This window comes from Nicotiana tomentosiformis, chromosome 8, assembly GCF_000390325.3.
Source record: "Nicotiana tomentosiformis chromosome 8, ASM39032v3, whole genome shotgun sequence".
NCBI lineage: Eukaryota > Viridiplantae > Streptophyta > Magnoliopsida > Solanales > Solanaceae > Nicotiana > Nicotiana tomentosiformis.
Genome location: NC_090819.1, coordinates 125006443 through 125029334, shown reverse-complemented (window position 1 = coordinate 125029334; position 22892 = coordinate 125006443). Strand labels below are relative to the sequence as shown.

Genomic DNA, 22892 nt, shown 5'->3' with positions numbered 1-22892 from the left:
AGCAAACGAGTGTCGGGTTCAACTGAATCCAAAACTTTTGACGCGAAGCATAAATTTATATGTAAAATCTATTAAAATTATAAAAATTAGTAGATTTGAACCCATAACTTTAAACATACTACGGATTCAATGCTAAGAACACTAAAGGTTGAACCCATAAAGTTTAAATCCTAAATCTGTCTCCCTCCAGAAACAACGTACATTACCTGCAATTTTTTCAAATCAAAGGTCTTTACATAACTACCTCTGTCAAATATGACAAATCATTTCTGAAAGAACAGTTGGAGACATACTATATTCCCTTTTTAAAATGGTAACTTCTAAAATGATTGGCACTAGGAAATATTGCACATGGTAACAAGGCATTTGTGGGATGGATCAAACTTCAGCAAACAACACTAAGCAGGCTTCTCATACATATTCGCCTCTCTAAATTCTGCAATAGCACTACGAATCATTCCAGCCACATCGCATTGAACAAACAGATGTGTATGGTCCAAAACATGTATAAAGTATAATGCACTTATGTTTCTGTGGCAATGCAACATTCATATTGATAATGAACTGCGCCATAGGTACATCACTGCAAATAAAGAAAGCAATGTAAGATTTTCCTACGTATATTGGTGGCCCAATAGGTTTAAGGCCCGTAATTAATATTTAATTAATGAGCAAATCTCATTCGTCCGATCGGTTACTTGATGGATGTACCAGATTAAGTGAGAACCTCTATAAATTGGTCATCTCCCCACCCATTAGGGTTACCATATTCTTTCTATTCTCTCTTCCATCACTAAAGTCGGCGGTAACGAAAGCTAGGGCAAGGGGCGAGAAATTAATTCCAATTAATGCTTCCGCTTCGTGATAATGGCTTACGATTCAGGTATTTTTTTCTATAATAATTTTATGTAAGTTTATCATGTTCAAGATCCTAATCTGAATTAAGTTTATGTTTATATGTGGTATCGGAGCCTGGATTTTTTAATCAATAATCTTCCTAAACGAATTTTACATATTCGTGAACCGCTTCAGAAACCATGTGCTATCATTCGACAATTACAAAATTATGTCTTTAAATATTTTATCATCCTTGTTGGCTTTCTGTTCGTCAAAAACATTGAAACATTATTATTTCTTCAATTCTCCAAGTGCCTTTTGAGAATATTTTCACTATAGTTGAACAGATTTGAGGTTTGAACACTAAAGGTTTATAATCCTGTGTCTTTAGTATACAAGTAAATTTGGATTAATTTTTGATGATCTCTTTCCGAATAACAAAAGTCCAAACCATAATTATCCATTGTTGTTTACTATTTTAATTGGTTAAAGCTTGATGTTTGTTATTATTCTCCAAAAGTGGCTTGAAAATATTTTTTCAGTAATTGAACAATTTTTAATGTCAGAAGTTGCGTTAATGTGCAAGAATATGGTGAAACAGGAATATTGTTAATGATGCCGTAATGTCGTAATTTAGTTTAAACCCGCTAACTTTTGCCCATTAAATTTAGCTTCGCCAATTCTAGTAAGGAACTAATTAATAACTGCGGAGACCGACTTTAGGTCCTTCCAGTATGACATAGTTAACTTTCTTGGGCCATGAATAATTTATTTTGGGCTATTAAGTTGGTGAAGCCATTTGTTATTTATTTTATGTATGTGATTAATGTTTATATAGTTTGTTAGTCCCCAAAGTGATCAAACTAGACCGTTTAAAGTATTCATATGCATAAAATCTTATGATATCTATTTTATGTGTGCACTTATGTTTATATAGTTTGTTAGTCACCAAAGTGGCCAAACTAGTTTGTTTATAAAAATATGCATACATAAAATTATAGTTTATCCATGAAATTAATAAAATGTCTATAATTGAAAATTAGTGGATAAATTAATTTTCACTATTGCTAGAACTTAAGGATTTACCCAAAGGTGGATCAATTATTGTATGAATAGTGAATATGATGAGGTAAATTAATATTCTTTAATCAAATATATATTGTCTGTCCAAAGATGTCATATATATTTGGTTAAAAATATTTAATTACCTATTAAAAACTAAATGACATTTAAATTATGATAGTGTGTCATAGTATTAACCCAAAGGATAATTGCGATATGCTTTAATTGTTTTACTAAATCCATATTGATTTGTGAGCATGTGTTATTTATTTTGCAACTATTCCTCTTCATTCGTATGCTTCGTCTGTTACTGTGTTCAACGGATTGAACTTCTCTGAATGGCGTGAACAAGTCCAGTTCCACTTAGGTGTGATAGATCTTGACTTGGCTCTGCTGAATGATAAGCCAGCTGCCATTACTAATTCGAGCAGTGCAGATGAGAAGTCTGTCCATAAAGCATGGGAACGCTCTAACAGGCTGAGCCTTATGTTTATGCGAATGAGTATTGCCAACAACATTAAGGGTACTATTCCACAAACAGGAAGTGCTAGGGAATACCTGAAGTTTGTGGAAGAATATTTTCGTTCTGCAAATAAGTCTCTCGCTGGTACACTAATGGTTGAACTCACGACCATGAAGTTTGATGGGCCGCGTAGTATGCAAAATCATATTATCGAGATGACTAATATTGCAACAAAACTTCAGACCTTGGGGATGAAAGTTGATGACTCCTTCTTGGTTCAGTTTTTTCTGAACTCGTTGCCTCCTGAGTATGGACCTTTTCAAATTAACTATAACACTATTAAGGATAAGTGGAATATTAGTGAATTGTCCAGTATGCTTACTCAGGAGGAGTTAAGACTTAAGAAACAAGGGAGTTATTCAATTAACCTCATGGGTCAAGGAGCTGATAAAGGACTTAAAGTGAAGACCAACAAGTTCAAGAAGAAGAAAGCACCTACTAAAGCTCCACAGGATTCTAAGAAGGAACATAAGGCAGATAAGTGTCGTTTCTATAACAAGGAAGGACACTATCAGAAAGATTGCCTGAAACGTAAAACTTGGTTTGAAAAGAAAGGTACAATTAGTGCTTTTGTATGTTTCAAATCAAATTTAATAGAAGTTCCTAATAATACTTGGTGGCTTGATTCTAGTGCAACTGCTCATGTATCTACTACGTTGCAAGGATTCCTTACGATCCAAATTACAAATCCAAATAAGGATTTCTTGTTCATGGAAAATCGTATGAAGGCTCCAATTGAAGGCATAGGGACTTATCGTTTGATCATGGAGACTGGATGTCACCTTGATATATTATAGACTCTTTATGTACCTTCAGTTTCTAGGAATTTGATTTCTCTTTCAAGACTTGATATTTTTGGATTTGATTTAAAGTTTGGAAATGAATGTTTTAATTTATATAAGAATGCTATTTTTTATGGTTATGGTATTCTTAGTGATGGTTTATATTAATTGAAACTCGATATTGGTTTATATTAAAGTTTAGTAGTTTATCGTATTATGGTATTTATGATGGACATTATAGAAGAGATTTGTTTATGCGCAACTAATGTTCTTATATTATTAAATATTAATATTATGTGATTATTGGGCCAAGTGGGAGAATGTAAGATTTTCCTATGTATATTGGTAGCCCAATAGGTTTAAGGCTCGTAATTAATATTTAATTAATGAGCAAATCTCCGTACGGTCCGTTACTTGATGGACGTACAAGATTAAGTGAGAATCTCTATAAATTGGTCCTCTCCCCACCCATTAGGGTTATCGTATTCTTTCTATTCTCTCTTCCATCACTAAAGTCTGGCGGTAACGAAAGTTAGGGCAAGCAACGAGAAACCAATTCCAATTAACGCTTCCGCTTCGTGATAATGGCTTACGATTCACGTATATTTTCTGTAATAATTTTCTGTAAGATTATCATGTTCAAGATCCTGGTCTGAATTAAGTTTATGTTTATAAGCAAACCTCAACATTAAAGAAGCTGAAGCATTTGAAATGAAAATGCTGAACAAACTTAGCTGCGGAAGATTTTGAATCCATTATCTTGCCCCAATCGAAATCTCGTGAAAATTTGTTAAAACTTGATTCACGCATAGGGGTGGGCGTCGGTCGGTTCGGTCGGTTATTATGAAAGTACGGTTCGGTTTATCGGTTTTCGGTTTTGTAATATTAATAACCAAAGCAAACCAAAGTATTTACGGTTCGGTGCGGTTTTTTCAAAGTTCGGTTCGATTATTTCCGGTTTATTTTTTCTGTTTTAAACGGTTGTAGGAACAACAAGTATTTACGGTTGGTAGGAACATCAATAAACAAAGCTGGAATTTATTTGTTTTTCGTCCAGCCCAACAACAAATTGTCATTTTGACTTTTGAGAAAGACAGCCCAGCAAATTGTCATTTAGTTTTTCGTCCAGCCCAGCAACAGAGAAAGACAGTGGTAGACGGTAGTCTAACACAAGTTTTACTGACAATAACACTCTAATTTGAAACAACACTATAAATTAAACCGAGAATAGACTATAGAGAACAAGCACACACAGAGCAGGGAGGCCTTCAGTGGCATCAGTGCAAACAGAACACCTAAGTAGCAAAATACCGCACAGTCCAGCAGTGGCAAACTAGTCCAAAACAGTTTAACACAATGGCAAATCTAGCAGCTACCAAAGTCCAAAATAAGTCTAGAAATACCATCACCAAACAACAAAACAGTGGCAAACTAGTCACAAGCCACAAGCCACAAAGTAAGTCTAGAAAATGATACTTAAAGCCTTAAATACGAATCACTGGATGAGGCATAAGACACTTCTTAATATGCTTCACTAAGCCATAAGTGCCATAATATTTTGGATAACAATTATAAACTCGGCCACAATGAAGGCACTTTGCTTTGCGAGCTTCTTCATTTACTTTAACTAGCTCAAAATGTTCCCAAATAGGCGATCTAGCTTTAGGACCACGAGGCATAGTTGAACCTACAAAAAAAATTAGAAAATTTCACAAGTTAATAAAATATTTTTAATTATAAATAACAAAATAATATCATAAAACAAGCAAATCTTTAAACTTACCACTTGTTCAAACTATGCATCAACAATGCTATTATCTCTTTCAACAATGCAAGTTTCTCTTTCGCTCGTTGCCATATCTAAATATAATTTGATAAAGTGTGTCAATTAAACTTACAAAGTAAACTAATTTTCAATAAAACACTCATATAACGCAAAATCTTACCAAGTTCAATTTGCTCAAGAAACTCCAAATCTTCTTCAACATTAATAGGAGTACCCTCACATCTAAATCAATCTTGAACACAAATAAGACTTTGCACCAACCGAGGAGTCAATGAACTCCTAAATGAATCAAGAATGCGGCCACCGGTGCTAAATGCACATTCCGATGCAACACTTGAAATTGGAATGGCTAACACATCACGAGCTAGCTCGGATAGAATAGGAAATCGAGGCGCATTAATTTTCCACCAATCTAAGATTTTAAAGTCATTAGAATCATTAGACAACTGCTCTTGTCCTTCACCAATATATCTTTCCAACTCAGATTTAGCACCTACACTTCTAGAGTCTTCTTTTTGCCTTTTCAACAATTGCTTTGTTCTCACAGATTTTGTTCTCACATTCCCACTAGACGGCTCAAATGTGTCATAAGATGAAGTAGATTTAGATGGAGATGATTGAAGATAACATCCTTTGGAGTATTTTTTTTATACTCCCCAAACAAAGAATTTAAATAAGCATCCACTTTGGCAGTTAATTTCTTCCCTGGTCCCTCCCCGAACAATTCCTCAAGTGCAAAACCAACATACTCTTATTTATTATGAGGATCTAATACAGAAGAAATGAATATCATTTTATTCATCTTTTCCGGTTCACCCCAATATTTTTTAAACTTTTCTTTCATCTTCCCTGACATCTTACTCAAATTAGTATCATCACTAGCTAAACAAGCTTTCAAATGACTATCAAGCTCACATATATCCTCAAAATGACAATTAGAAGTAACATAACGTGAACCTGAAATTTTTTCGGTGAGCTCGTGAAATCTTTCAAGAAACTTTATCACGTTTCTCACATTCACCCAATCATCACATACAAATGGACCTGCAATATTCCCATCTTCACAAACATGCATACAAAGATGAGTAGAAAATCCATCATCAAAAAGATGAAGCTTGTCAAAGGCCTTCTTAAAGTTTTGCGCCGTTTCTAACATTAAGTAGGTGGAATTCCACCTTGTAGGAACATCCAAACACAATATTTTGCTACATTCTACCTCTTGATGTGCACAACATTCCCTAAACTTTAAGGATCTTTGCGGAGATGATCTCACATACCTCACAACTTGTCTAACACGTTTTACAGAAACATCAATTTCCTTCAAACCATCTTGCACAATTAGATTAAGTATGTGAGCCATGCATCTCACATGAAGATGCTTACCACTCATCGAATTAGTTTTCCACATATCTAGTTGTTTGGACAATTCTTTGACCGTGACATCATTCGAAGAAGCATTATCAAGAGTAACAGTGAATACCTTATCCAATTTCCATTCAAGCAAACAATTACCAATAACTTTTGCCATTTCGTCACCCTTATGACTAGAGATAGGGCAAAAATTTAGTATTCTTTTATGCAACACCCAATATCTATCAATAAAATGACCCGTCAAACACATATAGTTAATTCTTTGTAATGAAGTCCATGTGTCTTTGGTAAGGCAAATTTTTGGTTTTACTTCTCTGAAAATTTTCATTAGTGTAAGACTTTCTTCATTGTAAACTTGAAAACAATCCCTTGTAATTGTCCTACGAGAAGGAACATTAAATAGAGGTTGGGCTATGCTCATAAACTTCTTAAAGCCTTTCTTTTCAACAAAACTAAAAGGTAATTCCTCCGTAATTACCATCTCAACTAAAGCCCTCCTAACTAGTTCTTGTTCAAATTTCCAAAGCACCACACCATTAATTTGCCCATACTTTTGTAAACACAATTGTGTTTGAGTATTATCAACTTTTCGTGGTATTTTTGGACACTTCTTTAAATGAGTATTCAATGATGTTGTTCCATTCAATCGTGAATCAGCCTTATAATCACGACCACAATAACTACACTTTGCTCTATCACCTCCATTATCATCTTTAAACTTTCCAAAATGATCCCAAGCAGTTGATCTACATTGTACGGATTTTCTTTTTTTTGGGCCTTGACTAGTTTCAACTGAATTTGTAGGTGAAGATGTGATTTCGCTTTCAGATGAACCCACCCCACTTACTCTACTTTCAACTTCTGCCATCTATAGAAAATCGAATGAAAATAGAATTAAGGTCAGAACTCCTATAAGTCTATAACAAATAGACACTACAAGAAATCATAGCTACGACGACATTTATTTAGCGACATATATAATAAATGTCGAAAAAAATTAATTCTTTGATATTAAAATTTTGGTAAGTATTTTTCTATTCTAATCTGTTATTCACTGGATTAAATTTCTGGTTAACTGCCTTTAAAATATTTTACATAAGGTTAAAGTTTGCACTTTCTTTGATTCATCTTTTCATGTTGAACTGATTTTGTACTAGTAGTGATGAGATTATTAACATTATTTGGTTGTTCAATCGTACTTACTGCTATAGTTTATTTAACATGTTTTCAAGCCATTATTTTGACCATGAACTATAATTGCTCTTGACCTTTTATACCTTTTTATAATTATTTTGTGGAGTACTGGACCTGGACTTAATAGTTGGCTTGTCAATTTGTCAATGCTGTTTTTCTTGTTAATTGTACTATGCTCGGATGCAATTGATCTTTCAAGATCTCATTCTTCTGCTATAGCTACTAATTTTCCTATGTTCATAAGTGAAAACATGTTTAATCTGTACCTTTCTCTTTTAACTTTAGAGTTTATTTACATTACTTATTTATTGTAGTGGTATGTAAAACAAATCTTTTGCTTTTTAGGTTGGCCATCTACCTAGAAACCTCATTTGGCAGAAACATCCAAATCCAAGCACCTTTCTCTTTTAACTTTAGAGTTTATTTATAATACTTATTTATTGTAGTGGTATGTAAAGCAAATCCCTTGCTTTTTCGGTTGGCCATAAACTGATAAACCTTTGGCAGAAACATCCAAGCACCTTATTATTTTATTGGTGTACTTGATTGCTTTTTGAAATTTTGAGAGAAATTATGGTGCTTAATACTAAAGTAAAGCTGTCCATATGTTTAGACCTGATTTTAAAATATATTGAAGTGAAAGAATAAGACAGTGAGATATTTTCTTTCTTCATACATAAAGAATAACAGTGAGATAATTGAAAATCAACATAAACAAAAGACTAACAGTCAGACTAATTGAAAATCAACATACACAAAAGATTAAGACATTTTCTTTATTCATAACTCAGAAGAACTTCCACTAACATGAGAATGAAAGATGAGGGACGAGCTGAGGAAGAAGGCGTCACAGTTGAGTTGAGGAAGAAGGCGCAGAACTCGCAGGAACTCAGAAGAAGTCGCAGCAGTCGCACAACAAGAAGGAAGAACCGAAGAGGCGAACTTTTCAATTGATGTAGGTTTGAGAACCCTAAATCTAATTCTTTATTTAGGTTTGGGAAATGGAAAATGGGAAGTAACTAAGTGTAATGTGTATTAGTGATTTAGTGAGTTGTAACCGATGGGTTTGGACTTTGGGTATTAGACAGAGACAGACTATCAATAAGTTTGGATTTGAATAAACAAAATTGGGCTTCAAAGTTCAAATAGATATTGGGCTTCAGCCTAAAATGGGTAATAACTAAATAACTAATACCCAAAATTTTGGTTATTCGGTTAAACCGAAAACCGAAATACCAAAACCGTAAACCACACCGAAAAATCGAAAATTAATAATTTAAAAACCGTGCACCGATCGAAAAACCGATTAAACTGAAACCGAAAAATCAAAATTCATGGTTCGTCCGATTTTTTCAGTTCGGCCGGTATTATGCCCACTCCTATTCACGCATGTAACGACCCGTCCGGTTGTTTTGAGAGAAATAGCCCCGAACCCATATTTATTGCTTCCTCTATCTCACTTTGTGATTAAGTGATTTGCTAGGAGGATTTGTTTTTGGTTTCAGAGTGAAATGGGACACATAGTCCCTAAAAGAGGAAGTTTAAGTCGTATAAATTGACCATAGGTTGAATTATGTAAAGATGACCTCGGAATAGAGTTTTGACGGTTCATATGTGATTTTGGTCTTAAGAGCGTATTCGGATGTTGAATTGGAGGTCCGTAGGTCATTTTAGCGTCTATTCAAAAGTTCAAAAATTGAATGATTTTTGGGAAGTTTGACTGGGAGTGGACTTTTTATATCGGGTGGATTCCGGGTGGTTAACAGAGCAAATTTGGAATTGTAAGAATGGCTGAGGTCACAGACACACACAAGCACACGAAAAGGGGTTGTAGGAAAGGGCAACATCTTTTTTCGAGAACAAACATAGCTCCTCCTTTTTTTCCCATTGAAATCAGCTAGCTTCACCTCTGTAAAAGACTATTTTCGTCACCTTAAAAACTTCCAAAATCATCCTCCCCCAAAGCACCGTGTTCCAGATCTGAAAATACCATTAAAGTAACCCCAAAACGCAGCTGAAACTTGCTACAATCAGCCCCAAATCAGCTGCAAAAATCCAGCCCCAAACCAGCTGCAAAAATCCAGCCCCAAACCAGCCCCAGAAATGCTGAAAATATCTCCCCAAAACACCGACAAAATAGTCCCAAAATGTTCAAAAACAATAGCTCAAATCGCTGCCATTTTCGCCGAGAAAACAGCTCGAAAATCTTCCATTAATCTCGTGAAGTTTTGTGCTCGAGGTCGTCGCCGACGAGTCTCCTATTCGAACTCCGGTCACGGTTCAAGTTTGAGACAATTTTTGATCGGAGCTTACTGTTGCACGTTCATTTGGAACAGTTCATTTGTTGTACTGTTGTTTGCTTTGGGGTGATCCATTATTCAATTCTTAAAGAAATTTGCTACAATGAAAGATATGGGCCATTCGGAGTAGGAAAATCAAGGGAAAGGTATCTTATCGATTGATTGAGCGAGATTTGAGGTAAGTGACTTGTCTAACCTTCTGTGGGGGAAATTCCCCTTAGGATTGGTATTGTTATGAAAATTGTGATGTGTTGAAAGCTGTGTATGCGAGGTGACGAGTGTGTACACGAGCTAAATGTGGAAAATTCTGGTTTTAAATTGTTTAGGTTTCTGTCACATATTAATTAAATTATTTTATCATGTTATACTCATCATCATTGGTCTATTTTTATATTTTAAATTTGCCTTTCCTTTTTCTCCTAATTGCTTTACCTGTTTAGTTGAAGTTTTGTTTCTTTTATTCTGTGCTCCTTTTTTGAAAGATGAATTTCTTAATTGAATTATTATTTATATGAAATATTTGACATTTAAAATTTGGTATTGAGGCAAAGTGTTAAATTATGAAATATTATTTTGTTGAGTTACTCACTCCTGAATATTTTGTTGAGAGCTTTGTATACGTTGTGATTGCGTCGTGAGCTCCTTATTGTGGAAAATAATGTTGTTGATTTATTTAGCAAGTTGAAATATTTGGACACTTGAGGTACAAATTATGATATATTGTGATATTGACACGCATGCGGTGGTATAAGGTCTGGGTGTTGAAATGCATGAGGTGAGATAAGGGTGGCTTGATATGCGTGGCTAGTAGGAAAACTACTAGAAGTCATGCGTGTGATAAGGGTGACTAAAACGCGGGACGCTATTTCGGGAAAAATAATTTCTTTAAAATTAAATGTGAAGGCTCCCGCTGTGATATAAGAAAAAAGAAATATTGTCAATTTATTTATGATTTGGGACTACGAGGCGTTACCTCGGGATTGCCATTGTTGATATTCTTCTATTGTTATACTTGCCTTGATTGTTTTGTTTTTCCCTGATTATGTAAATTTTCTGTTTTTCTTCCGTGATATATTATTTGTCCTTATTCTGTGCAGTTAAATTGTGACAAACTCCCTACTTGATTCACTTCCATTGTCATTATTATTATTATTATTATTATATTGTAAAACTTTTTGCCCTGTATTTTATTATTTCCAGTAGGGCCCTGACCTGACATCGTCACTACTCTATCGAGGTTAGGCTTTGACACTTATTGGGTACCGTTGTGGTATACTCATACTATGCTTTTGCACATCTTTTTGTGCAGATCCAGGTTCTTCCTATCAGACCAAGTATCAGTGAGCTAGTCTGTACGCGGAGACTTCAAGGTACATCTGCCAGTGTCCGCAGACCTTGGAGTCCCCCTCTATCTTTATTATGTTGTTTTCCTTATCTTCCTTAGATTCTGATATTTAGAGACACTTAGTATTTCTCTTAGAAGCTTGCGACTTATTCCTATCGGGTTTTGGGAGTTGTAACTATTTTGAATTGCAGTTTTTAATTATTTCATATGTTGAGATTTGAGTTTGAGTTTTAAATTCCGTTATTCCGCATAATTGATAGGCTTACCTTGTCTTAGAGACTAGGTGCGATCACGCTATCATACAGAGGGAATTTGGGGTCGTGACAATGCATAAATCGTTGAGATTTTATCTAAGTTTATGGTGAGGTTGTGAAAAATAGAAGCTTCTAGGTTTTCATTCGAATCAACTAAGAACCAAAAATATCTGTCTATACAATTATTAGTCTCTCTTACCCGATGAAATAGGTCGGCCCAGTACTTATAAGCATCCCAACTAATGACAATGCAACTAAATAAATACAATGTAGGCTTCTGGGCTCAATAGTAAAAGAAAGAAGAGAAAAGAAGAGAAGAAGCCCAAGTGGCTAAGTAACAACATTTGTTTGTATCTCAACACCCCCCGACAAGTTGGAGGGTGAGATAACCCCCAACTTGCGAAGATGCAGATGATGGTCAACGCCCCCAAAGGTTTAGTGAACATATCAACGAGTTGACTGGCACTGGAAATGCGAAGTAGCTGAAGCAGACCTTCATTCAACTTGGTGCGAACAAAATGACAGTCCAATTCAATGTGCTTGGTGCACTCATGGAAGACATGATTCTTAGCAATGTGGATGGTAGCCTGGTTATCACAAAACAGACTAACAAGAGAAGAAAAAATAACCCCAAAATCAGAGAGAAGCCTGCAAACCCAAGTAATTTCAGCAGTGGCCTTACTCATAGACCTATATTCAGCTTCAACAGACGACAAGGAGACCACATATTGCTTCTTTTACTTCCAGCCTACTAGACATCTCCCTAATAAAATGCAAAACCCATTGATGGACTTCCTACTATCCGGGAAAGATCCCCAATCAATATCACAATAGACACTGAGAGAAAGATCAGGAGAATTATTATAGAAGATCCCAAAATCAAGTGTACCCTTGAGATACCTGAGCAAACGCAAAGCAACATGCATGTGAGAAAGGCAAGGCTTCTGCATAAACTGACTTAAGTATTGCATTGCAAAACAAATGTCAGGTCTGGTATGGGTTAAGAAATTGAGCTTACCCACTAAGCACCTATAAGTCTTAGGATAGGGCAGAGGATCACCATGATCACCCTACAACTTGTCATGCATCTCAATAGGGGATACCACTGAAGAACAATCATATGAGTGGAACTATTTGAGTAGATCATGCACAAACGTTTTCTAATGCAGCAACACCCCACCCTCAGAATACAACACTTCAATACCCAAAAAATAGTTAAGATGGCCTAAATCCTTAACTTTTAAATTGATCATGGAGGAAGGTTTTCACAACAGCAATCTCACACAGATCTATCCCAGTCATGATGATGTCATCAACATACACCATTAAGATTACCAAAGCATCACCAAAACCCTTAGTAAAAAGTGAATAGTCATTGAAGGAGTGTTCATAGCCTATAGAAGACAAAGATTGAGACAACTTGGCATACCATTGCCTTGATGCTTGTCTCAACCCATACAAAGAATTTTTGAGTTTACATACCAAAGAAGGGGAAGCAGAAGCAGGGGGTACAGTAGAAACTGAAAGGCCAGGTGGAAGCTTCATAAAAACTTCTCCATCTAAGTCCATTGCAAGAAATCATTATTAACATCTAGTTGGAATAATGGCCAATTTCTTTTAACAGTTATAGCAATTAAGGTTTTAACAATATACATTTTAACTACATGTGAAAAGGTTTCATGAAAGTCTATGCCTTCAACCTGTGTATCACCCCTTACTACAAGCCTAACTTTATATCTTTCTATGCTCCCATAAACTTTGTACTTAATTTTGTATACCCATTTGCAGCCAATTGGCTTCTTGCCCTTGGATAACTCAACTATGTCCCAAGTACCATTAGTCTCCAATGCCTTTAACTCTTTTCTCATAGCATTCTGCCTCTCAGGGATAACTACTGCCTGAGAATAAGTAATAGGCTCAAATACATGATGCTCACTAGAAGTAGACATAACAATTGAATTGGCAGACTTAGAGCTATGAGTAGATAGAGTGCAAACATAATTCTGTATGTAAGAAGGAGGATTGTGAGGTCTAGATGATCTCCTTAAAGGAGGAAATTTAGATTCAGAGAAATGAGAAGGGAGAATAGGAGAAGCACGAGAGCTTTTCAGAGATATTTCAGAATCAGGACAAGCAGGATTAGAGGGATGAGGAGAAACATGAGATGTAAATGATAGAGCAGGGTAGAAGAAATCATGGAACAATGAAGAATTCTGCTTAACAGAGTAATCAAAACATGCAAAAAATGGTAAATTTGACATAGTAGGGGAAGTAGAGCTAGATTGAATAAAATGGAATACATGTTCATGAAATATAACATCTTTGGAGATAAAATAGACTTTATTCTGTAAATCATACAACTTATAGGCTTTCTTCCCAAAGGGATAACCAATAAACACACAATGAATAGCCCTAGGCTGCAGTTTGTCCCTATGAGGTTTTGGAACAGTAGGGTAACATAAGCATCAAAAAGCTCTAAGATTTGAGTATGTGGGGAGTTTGTTATATAAGATTTCATAGGGACTCTTGTCCTTTAATATATTAGAAGGGAACCTATTTATCAGGTAGGTGATTGTGAGTATGCAGTCTCCCCAAAATCTAAGAGGGAGACCAGAGTGCAAAAGAAGGGCTCTAACAGTTTTCAAAAGATGTTTGTGCTTCCTTTACACAACTCTATTTTGTTGTGGAGTGTGAGGGCATGTTGTCTAATGCAATATCCCTTTATCAGAAAAAAACTTTGATCCAACAGTGCTGGATCCCAACTCTAAAACATTGTCACTTCTTACATTTTTGACTTTCAATTGGAACTGTGATTTAGCCATGTCAATGAAGGCTTTTAAGAGATCAAAAGCATTGCTTTTGGCTCCCATTAGGTGGGTCCAAATGGCTCTTGAAAAATCATCAATAATGGTCATAAAATATTTGGAGCCAGTATAGGTAGGTGAGTGATATGGACCCCAGGTGTCAATGTGGATTAACTGAAAAGGGCTTTGTGGTTTGTATACTACTATCATGAAATGAAAATCTTGTTTGTCTAGCTAGTGGACATATTGGGCAGGAAAAATACTATTTGGAAGATAACTGTGAACCAAGCATAGAGATGTGTTTCATTCTAGAAAAAGGAATATGCCCAAGCCTATAATGCCAAACCACATACATTTTATTGATATTATTCAGAGTTGCATTAGTATTTACATGTGTTTCATCAGCATCAACAACATTTAAATTCTTTGAATTTGCTTATATCTTAGGGAAAACATAGACAGGGGAAACAACATGGGGAATAACATGGGAAGTAACAATAGAAGAGTAACATGATGTGGTACTGACCGAAACAACAGGAGGAAGTAAAAGCTTATAGAGATTGTGGTCCAGTTTACCAAGAACCAGAGGCATCTTCAGAGAAGGGGCCTGTATAGCACAAAGAGTTCTGGTAAATAGAATAATCCCATTGTATTGTTCTAACATTTTATGAACTGAAATAAGACTGTATTGAAAAGAAGGAACATAAAGAACATGATGAATTGTGAAATTTGGAAATAAAGTCAACGATCCTACTAAATGAACTTTGACTTTGTAACCATTTGGAAGAGAAACTAGACAAGGTAGAGGTAGGGTTTGTAGATTAAAAAGTAAATCCTTATGAGAGGTTATGTGATCAGAAGCTACAGAGTCTATAATCCAAATAAAACTATCTACGTGTGAAAGCATGCATGACTTGAGCAGAATACTTTCTGATAACAACTTACTAGCAAAGTTAGCAGAAGCCATTAGAGTGGGAGTAGAGGAGGAATCAACAGAAACATGGGACTGTTGCAGTAACATCATCAGTTGGGAGAATTGATCTTGTGTCAGACCAGGGATCATTGAAACATTACCAGACTCAGATGGCTTGACAGAATCAGAACCCATATTAGAATACACATTAGTAGGAGGACCAACAAAGTTCACTTCAACATGAGTTGCAGTTTTCCTACTGCCAGGCCCTTTTGTGTTTGAAGGATACCCATGTAGTTTATAGCATTTGTCAATAGTGTGACCTGATTTCTTACAATATTTGCATGTAAGGGGTCTTTGAGCATCAAAGTTAAATATGGAAGGAAACCTTTTTTTAGACACCCCAGCACTGAAAAAGGCAGATGTAGGGAGAAACTGAGGAGAGGTAGAGACATGCCTCTACTTCTCATCTGACAATAGTATACTATAGACAATGCTCACAGATGAAAATGGTTTAATCATGAATATATTGCTTCTAGTTTGCACATATATATCATTGGGACCCATCAAAAATTGATACACCTTTTGAACATCATCATCCTTCTGATAGTTAGATATGAAACCACAATTGCTGCAAGACCCGACTCTACTGATTGACAAGGCATCAATTTCATCCCACAATTGCTTGATTTTGTTGAAATGTGAGGCAATATCAAGTGACCCTTGTAAGATGTGAGCAAACTCTTTCTTAAGCTCAAATACCCTTATAGCATATGCCTGACTATATATTTCCTCCAACTCACTCCAAATATCTTTGGCAAGTTCAGAGTACTCAACACTACGGGCAATGTCTTTGGCCAAAGAGTTAGTTAACCAAGATACGATCAAATCATTACACCTGCACCACTATCTCACCAAGAGAGAACTGTCAGGAGGCTTAATTGAGGATCCATTAATGAAATACAGTTTATTTCTAACAAACAAAGCCACAAGGATGGTTCGTCTCCAACTCCCATGCCCAGTACCATCAAAAGGTACAGAAACTAATGAGGACCCTAAAATATCAGACGGATACACATAAAAGGGATGTCATGGATGTGTATAATCATCTTCATGAAAAACAGAACGAGAGGTAGTAGGACGAGCAATTGGTAATGCAAACGTGGAAACATCATCATTTGGCATTTTGTACACAATTAGTCAGAAAAAAATACACACACAATCAAATAATGAGAAGAGATAACTATGGTTACCAAAATTCCTTCAAGACCGGAAGGAATAACAGCCTTATAGAAAGAAGAACTCAGTGACGAAGAACAAGCAAACCCTAGCTGAATGTACAGTTACAGAAACCTCCAAACCCTAGGTTGATGAATACTTCTCAGAAAATACCAAATAGATTCGATCAATCACTAGAAACATCCAAGTTCTAATAGAATAGCACTAATTTCGTCGTCAATGCCGGAGAATCTCGCCAAAAAAACTCAAAATACGAGGGACAACAGAACCTCAAAACTCTGATGAAAATATGCTAGGGTAACATCGGACAAGAGATAATCACCCGATCTATCCAAATCTGGTCTCTGATACTCTGTTAAAACTTGATTCATGCACAAATCGTTGAGATTTTGTCTAAGTTTATGGTGAGGCTGTTGAGAGAAAAATAGAAGCTTCTAGGTTTTCATTCGAATCAACTAAGAACCAAAAATATTTGTCTATACAATTATTAGTCTCTCTTACTCGACGAAATGGGCTGGCCCAGTACTTATAAGCATCCAACTAATTACAATGCAACTAAATAAATACATGGTGGGCTTCTGGGCCCAATAGTAAAAGAAAGAAGAGAAAAGAAGAGAAGAAGCCCAAGTGGCTAAGTAACAACATTTGCTTGTATCTCAACAAAATTCTGACCTTTTATTCTACCAATGAATTCTGTTAAGGTTTTGTTCATCATGGATAGTACTTTACCATGATATGAACAATCCTTTGCTCGCCTTCACCATCACCTATCAAAACAAATACTCCAAGCTTGAGCTACAAAAAAAAAGACATAAATTAGTGAAAAACAGATAGCCATCCAAAGGTAAAGGCGTAATAAGTATGTGACAACTATATTGAAACTAATTGAACTTTCCTACTTCTTCCAGCCAAAAATCCTTTTCAACAAACAATTGATTTATGAAAATATATTTTTGACTTATACTGTGACGTTCTTTTTTTTTCAAATGAGAGGGATGAAGGGGTCTTCCAACCTAAAATAAGACCAGAGGTTGTAAATAGAATTAGATGAAATAGTAAAACCTTAGAGGTCCTTGTACTTTCTTCATTCTTCTAAAAAGAGGTGTTAAGTCCTTTGAAATTTAGACTTCAAATGGTAGGACTTCTAAAATAGTCCAGAAATTTGGGCTTTAACCAATATTGCATTTTTCACCTCTTCCTCAACCATAACCTCAGCCATTTCAGATTTTGTCGCAGAAAGTTATATATATGCAATATCTCAAGCCAAAGGTACATCAATCACCTCAGTTCCACATTGTCAGAGATAGGTCCAATTTCATGCCATCCAAAAAGGCATTGACTATGTACCATTTTATCACATAGTTGATCCCTTCAATTGAAAATTGACATCTACATATTCCTAAAAGTTATGAAATTAAAGAATTACCATTAAAACAAAAGGACATGATGTCAACGCGGAGCTTAGCTACAACTTAGAATACTCTATTTGATCAGGTCAATCCATCTCATATACGTATCAAAATATCACTCAATCTCAAAGTTTATCTCACTGTGTAAGAGAAAGTATGACGACCAGCATTTCAGATACCAATCTATCTTTCATCTCTGATTCTCCCCATCATTTCGAAATTAGTTCTATTATCAAGGCTTATAGTCTAGTGGTACCAGCGAGAGTCTCTCACACAATAGGCGTGAGTAAAATTTTCATTGTCCGTTCTCCCTTATCCTTCCCTGATCCCCCAATGTGATACGATTTTTTTTAAAAAAAGTGTAATTTTGTTAACAATTTGTGTCGGCTATGAATCCTATATTCATGTCCATTTAATTCCAAATCTAACCAATATGGCCAGCATTTCATATTCTAACAAAATCCTACAAAATTTGAAGCGATAGAAGTGAAGAAAGGTAATTCGAGGCAAATATCTACGTACAGAATAGCTCAACATAGGAGCATGGCTACCAACAATTTATTTTTATTTAACTCTAATCCTAGTTACACTAGCACAAAATTACATGAAATAAAAAACAACAAAATTATAGTTTTAGGAAAAACAAAAACTTAAAAAACAGTCAAACATGCAATTAGAAGGAGCGTGACATGGGATGAATCTGGAAGAAGAGAAATGATGCGGTGAAATCACAAAGAGAGGGTGTTTGATCAGAGGCGTATCTAGGATTTTGACAGGATGAGTGCACTATTAAGAAGAGGTGGATCCAGAATATAAATTTTGTGGGTTCAACCTTTAGTTCTTACAATTGCGCACCCATTACACTTTTGGACTTATAAGTTCAAATTCTTTTTAAATAGTAATTTTCTTACATCTATATCTATTTTTCATGTTGAAAATATTGGGTTCAGTTGAACCCATTGACTATATGCTACATCATACACTACTACTAGTTATAATATATATTTTATTTAATCATATAAGATTTTACAGTGACAAAAGAAGAATAAGATTTTCAATATGAGAATATTTTGAAGAATAAACCAAACAAAATAGAAATAAAAAGAAAAAGTACTTAATTAATACACAAAAAATAACACTAGACACGCCCATCTCCCGTGGGCGTCTAGTTCTAGAAAAAAAGAGAGAAAAAAATAACAAGATTGACATAAGATTTGAACTCACAACCTCACCTAGAGAGATACACCCAATAACCATCACATCATATAGTAATACTTTGAGCATGAGTACACACACATATATTTAAAAAAATTGAAAAACATATAACATTACTATACATGATTTAGGGAGGGGAGCTGTCACAACCCGAAATTTTCACATTCGGGACCGTAATGACGCCTAATATTTCACTTGCTAGGAAAGCCAAGATTAGAATAATCTTAACCATTTTCAACAAATCGAATTAAACGGAAGTCAATTATTGAAATAAAGTGCGGAAGACCATAATAACCGAATCATCAAAATACATCCCTGAATCCTGTGTCATAAGTAAACGAGCTACTAGAATAATACAAATAAAGGTCTGAATATAATTCAAGTTATTTGAAAGATAATACACAGCTAAGATAAGGTAGAAGGGGACTTCAGAACTGCGGACGCTGTACAGTTATACCTCAAGTCTCCTATGGATAGCTGAATCCGAGTAAGTTTATGGTACGCCGCTGGGACCAACTCCAAAATCTGCACAAGAAGTGCAGAGTGTAGTATGAGTACAACCGACCCCATATACTCCATACGTGTTGAGCCTAACCTTGACGAAGTAGTGACGAGGCTATGACAAGACACATACGTAAACAACCTGTACAAGCATATACAAATACGAAGAAACAATAACACAACAATTAACAATTTATAAATTTTGAAGAATAAACCAAACAAAATAGAAATAAAAAAAAGTACTTAATTAATATGCAAAAAATAACACTAGACACGCCCATCTCACGTGGGCGTCTAGTTCTAGAAAAAAAGAGAGAAAAAAAAACAAGATTAACATAAGATTTGAACTCACAACCTCACCTAGAGAGATACACCCAATAACCATCACAATATATAGTAATATTTTGAGCATGAGTACACACACATATATTTAAAAAAATTGAAAAACATATAATATTACTATACATGATTTAGGGAGGGGAGCTGTCACGACCCGAAATTCTCACATTCGGGACCGTAATGGCGCCTAATATTTCACTTGCTAGAAAAGCCAAAGTTAGAATAATCTTAACCATTTTCAACAAATCGAATTAAACGGAAGTCAATTATTGAAATAAAGTGCGGAAGACCATAATAACCGAATCATCAAAAATACATCCTTGAATCTGGTGTCATAAGTGTACGAACTACTAGAATAATACAAATAAAGGTCTGAATATAATTCAAGTTGTTTGAAAGATAATACATAGCTAAGATAAGGTAGAAGGGGACTTCAGAACTGCGGACGCTGTGCAGTTATACCTCAAGTCTCCTCTGGGTAGCTGAATCCGAGCAAGTTTATGGTACGTCGCTGGGACCAACTCCAAAATCTGCACAAGAAGTGCAGAGTGTAGTATGAGTACAACCGACCCCATGTACTCCATAAGTGTCGAGCCTAACCTTGATGAAGTAGTGACGAGGCTATGACAAGACACATACGTAAACAACCTGTACAAGCATATACAAATACGAAGCAATAATAACACAACAATTAACAATTTATAATATTGGGAGGGAACATGCGAAAGGGAATGATATAGAAATTTCAGCAGGAGAAGCGTCACGTAGCATCCAATTAATTCATCAACAATAAAATGGGCAGCTGATAATAAGAAAATGGCACGGCACCACCCTTCGTGCATTTACTCTCATTCTTCCCATAAATTTATAAATAAATAAATAAGATAGGCACGGCATCACCCTTCGTGCTTTTACACTCTTTGAAAATGGCACAACATCACCCTTCGTGCTTTTACATTCTTCCTCACCATGACAAGGATAATATAAATAATATAAATGGCACGGCATTACCCTTCGTTCTTTTACACTCGCTCACAATATTCAACAGTAATTAAATCAATAATAATTTCATGAATAATGATCAAATAATCAATAATAAACTTAAGCAGGAATGTCTTAATTAAATAGGCAATTATTCAAAATGAATAAATTCCTCCAACATTCTTTGACTCAACCACAACGCATAAGTGCTCATCCTCTCACATATACGTTATACCCGCACATTAAATCAACTAGCAAATAGACAAACAAGTCCTACTCCCTCAAGTCAAGGTTAATCACGACACTTACCTTGCTTCGCAACCAAGTTCAAGATTCCAATAAACCTTTGCCTCACGAATTGGTGTCCGAAAGCATCAAATATAACCACAAATAATCCAATATACTCAACACGAATTGTAGGAATTAATTCCATATGAAATTACTAATTTTCTGAATTAAAATCCGAAATTCATCTAAAAATATCAACAGGGGGCCCATATCTCGAATCTCGAAAAAACTTGCAAAATCTGAACACCCATTTTGAGACAGTTCAATCATACAAAAAATTATCAAATTCCAATGTCAAATGGACCTTCAAATCCTAAATTTTTATTTTTGGAAAGTTTTACAAATATTCCAATTTCTCCCATATAAATCCAAAATAAATGATGAATATAGACATGGATTTAAGAAATATCATCAATATATGATAAGGAACACCTACCCAGTTCGAATTTGTGAAAACCCCTCTGAAAATTGCCCAAACCGAGCTCCCCAACTCTATTTTTGTTAAAAATGGCAAAATTTCCTGTTTTATGAGGGTTTTATGTCTGTAGCGCCACAGGTGGCATGGGGCGCTGCCTGTGGTGCCATTTACAGAACTTCCAGAAGTCCCAGCACCAGGGATAGCGCGCCACGCTACCCTGGACGCTGACGACGATGGGAAATATTTCCCGACACAGAAATGGGCATAAGTCTCTCATACGATGTCCGAATTCGACGATTCTTTTTGCTATGGCTCCAAACTTTTATTACGGATCTAATGCTTTAATCAAAATTGAATTTGGGGCTAATTTTATTAATTTTATACCACTTATTCTTGAAGAAACGACGTCAAAATATTCTAGAATATCTAAATTAAATTTCGTTAACCATCCGAAATCCACCCGAGGTCCTCGGGACCTCAACCAAATATTCCAACAAGTCCTGTAACATAATACAGACTTACTCGGGGTCTCAAATTACGTCAAATAATGTCAAAATTATAATTCACACCTCGATTCAGACTTATGAGTTTCAAACTTTTCACTTTACAAAACCCGCGTCGAAACGTATTAAATGAATCCAGAATGATTTCAAATTTGGCGCACAAGTCATAAATGATATAACGGAGCTATTCCAACTCTCAAAATCTAAATCTGAGTCCGATATCGATAGAGTCAAATTCACGGTCAAACTTTGAAAATCTTTAGCCTTTAAATTTCTAGTTTCTGTTAAATGACGATAATTCGAGGTATGGACCTCCGAATTTGATTCCGGGCATACGCCCAAGTCCCAAATCACGATACGGACCTACCGAAACTGGCAAAATACTGATCCGGGTCCGTTTGCTCAAAACGTTGACCGAAGTCAACTCAAATGAGTTTTGAAGCTCCATTTCACATTTTAATCAATTTTTCACATAAAAACTTTCCGAAAAAATTTACGGACTGCTCCCGCAAGTCGAGGGATGCTAAAGGGTGCTATTCGAGGTCTCAGAACACAGAAATGAATGTCTAAAATTAAAGATGAAATATTGGGTCATCACATTCTCCACCTCTAAAACAAACGTTCGTCCTCGAACGGAATTAGAAAATTACCTGAGCTGGTGAAAAGGTGTGGATATCTACTCCGCATGTCCGACTCGGACTCCTAGGTAGTTGTCTCAATTGAATGACCTCTCGATTACACCCGAACTGAAGGATAACTCTTAGACCTCAACTATCGGATATGTCAGGATAGAATAGCTACCGGCTCCTTTTCGTAAGTCAAATCCTT

At 35.6% G+C, this 22892-nt stretch overlaps 3 long non-coding RNA genes across 3 annotated transcripts; all 3 read right to left on the bottom strand.

Moving 5' to 3' along the window:
- Positions 1–438: 438 nt before the first annotated feature.
- Positions 439–18558, bottom strand: LOC138896726 (uncharacterized). The gene is made up of 3 exons (XR_011410124.1): positions 18509–18558; positions 17140–17205; positions 439–583 (listed from the first exon to the last, which is right to left on the bottom strand). It is a non-coding gene; the product is annotated as an uncharacterized lncRNA (long non-coding RNA).
- On the bottom strand, positions 4501–5487 carry LOC108946294 (uncharacterized). The gene is made up of 3 exons (XR_001970616.3): positions 5151–5487; positions 4988–5064; positions 4501–4891 (listed from the first exon to the last, which is right to left on the bottom strand). It is a non-coding gene; the product is annotated as an uncharacterized lncRNA (long non-coding RNA).
- LOC138896725 (uncharacterized) lies at positions 14594–15441 on the bottom strand. The gene is made up of 2 exons (XR_011410123.1): positions 15204–15441; positions 14594–14865 (listed from the first exon to the last, which is right to left on the bottom strand). It is a non-coding gene; the product is annotated as an uncharacterized lncRNA (long non-coding RNA).
- Positions 18559–22892: the final 4334 nt, after the last annotated feature.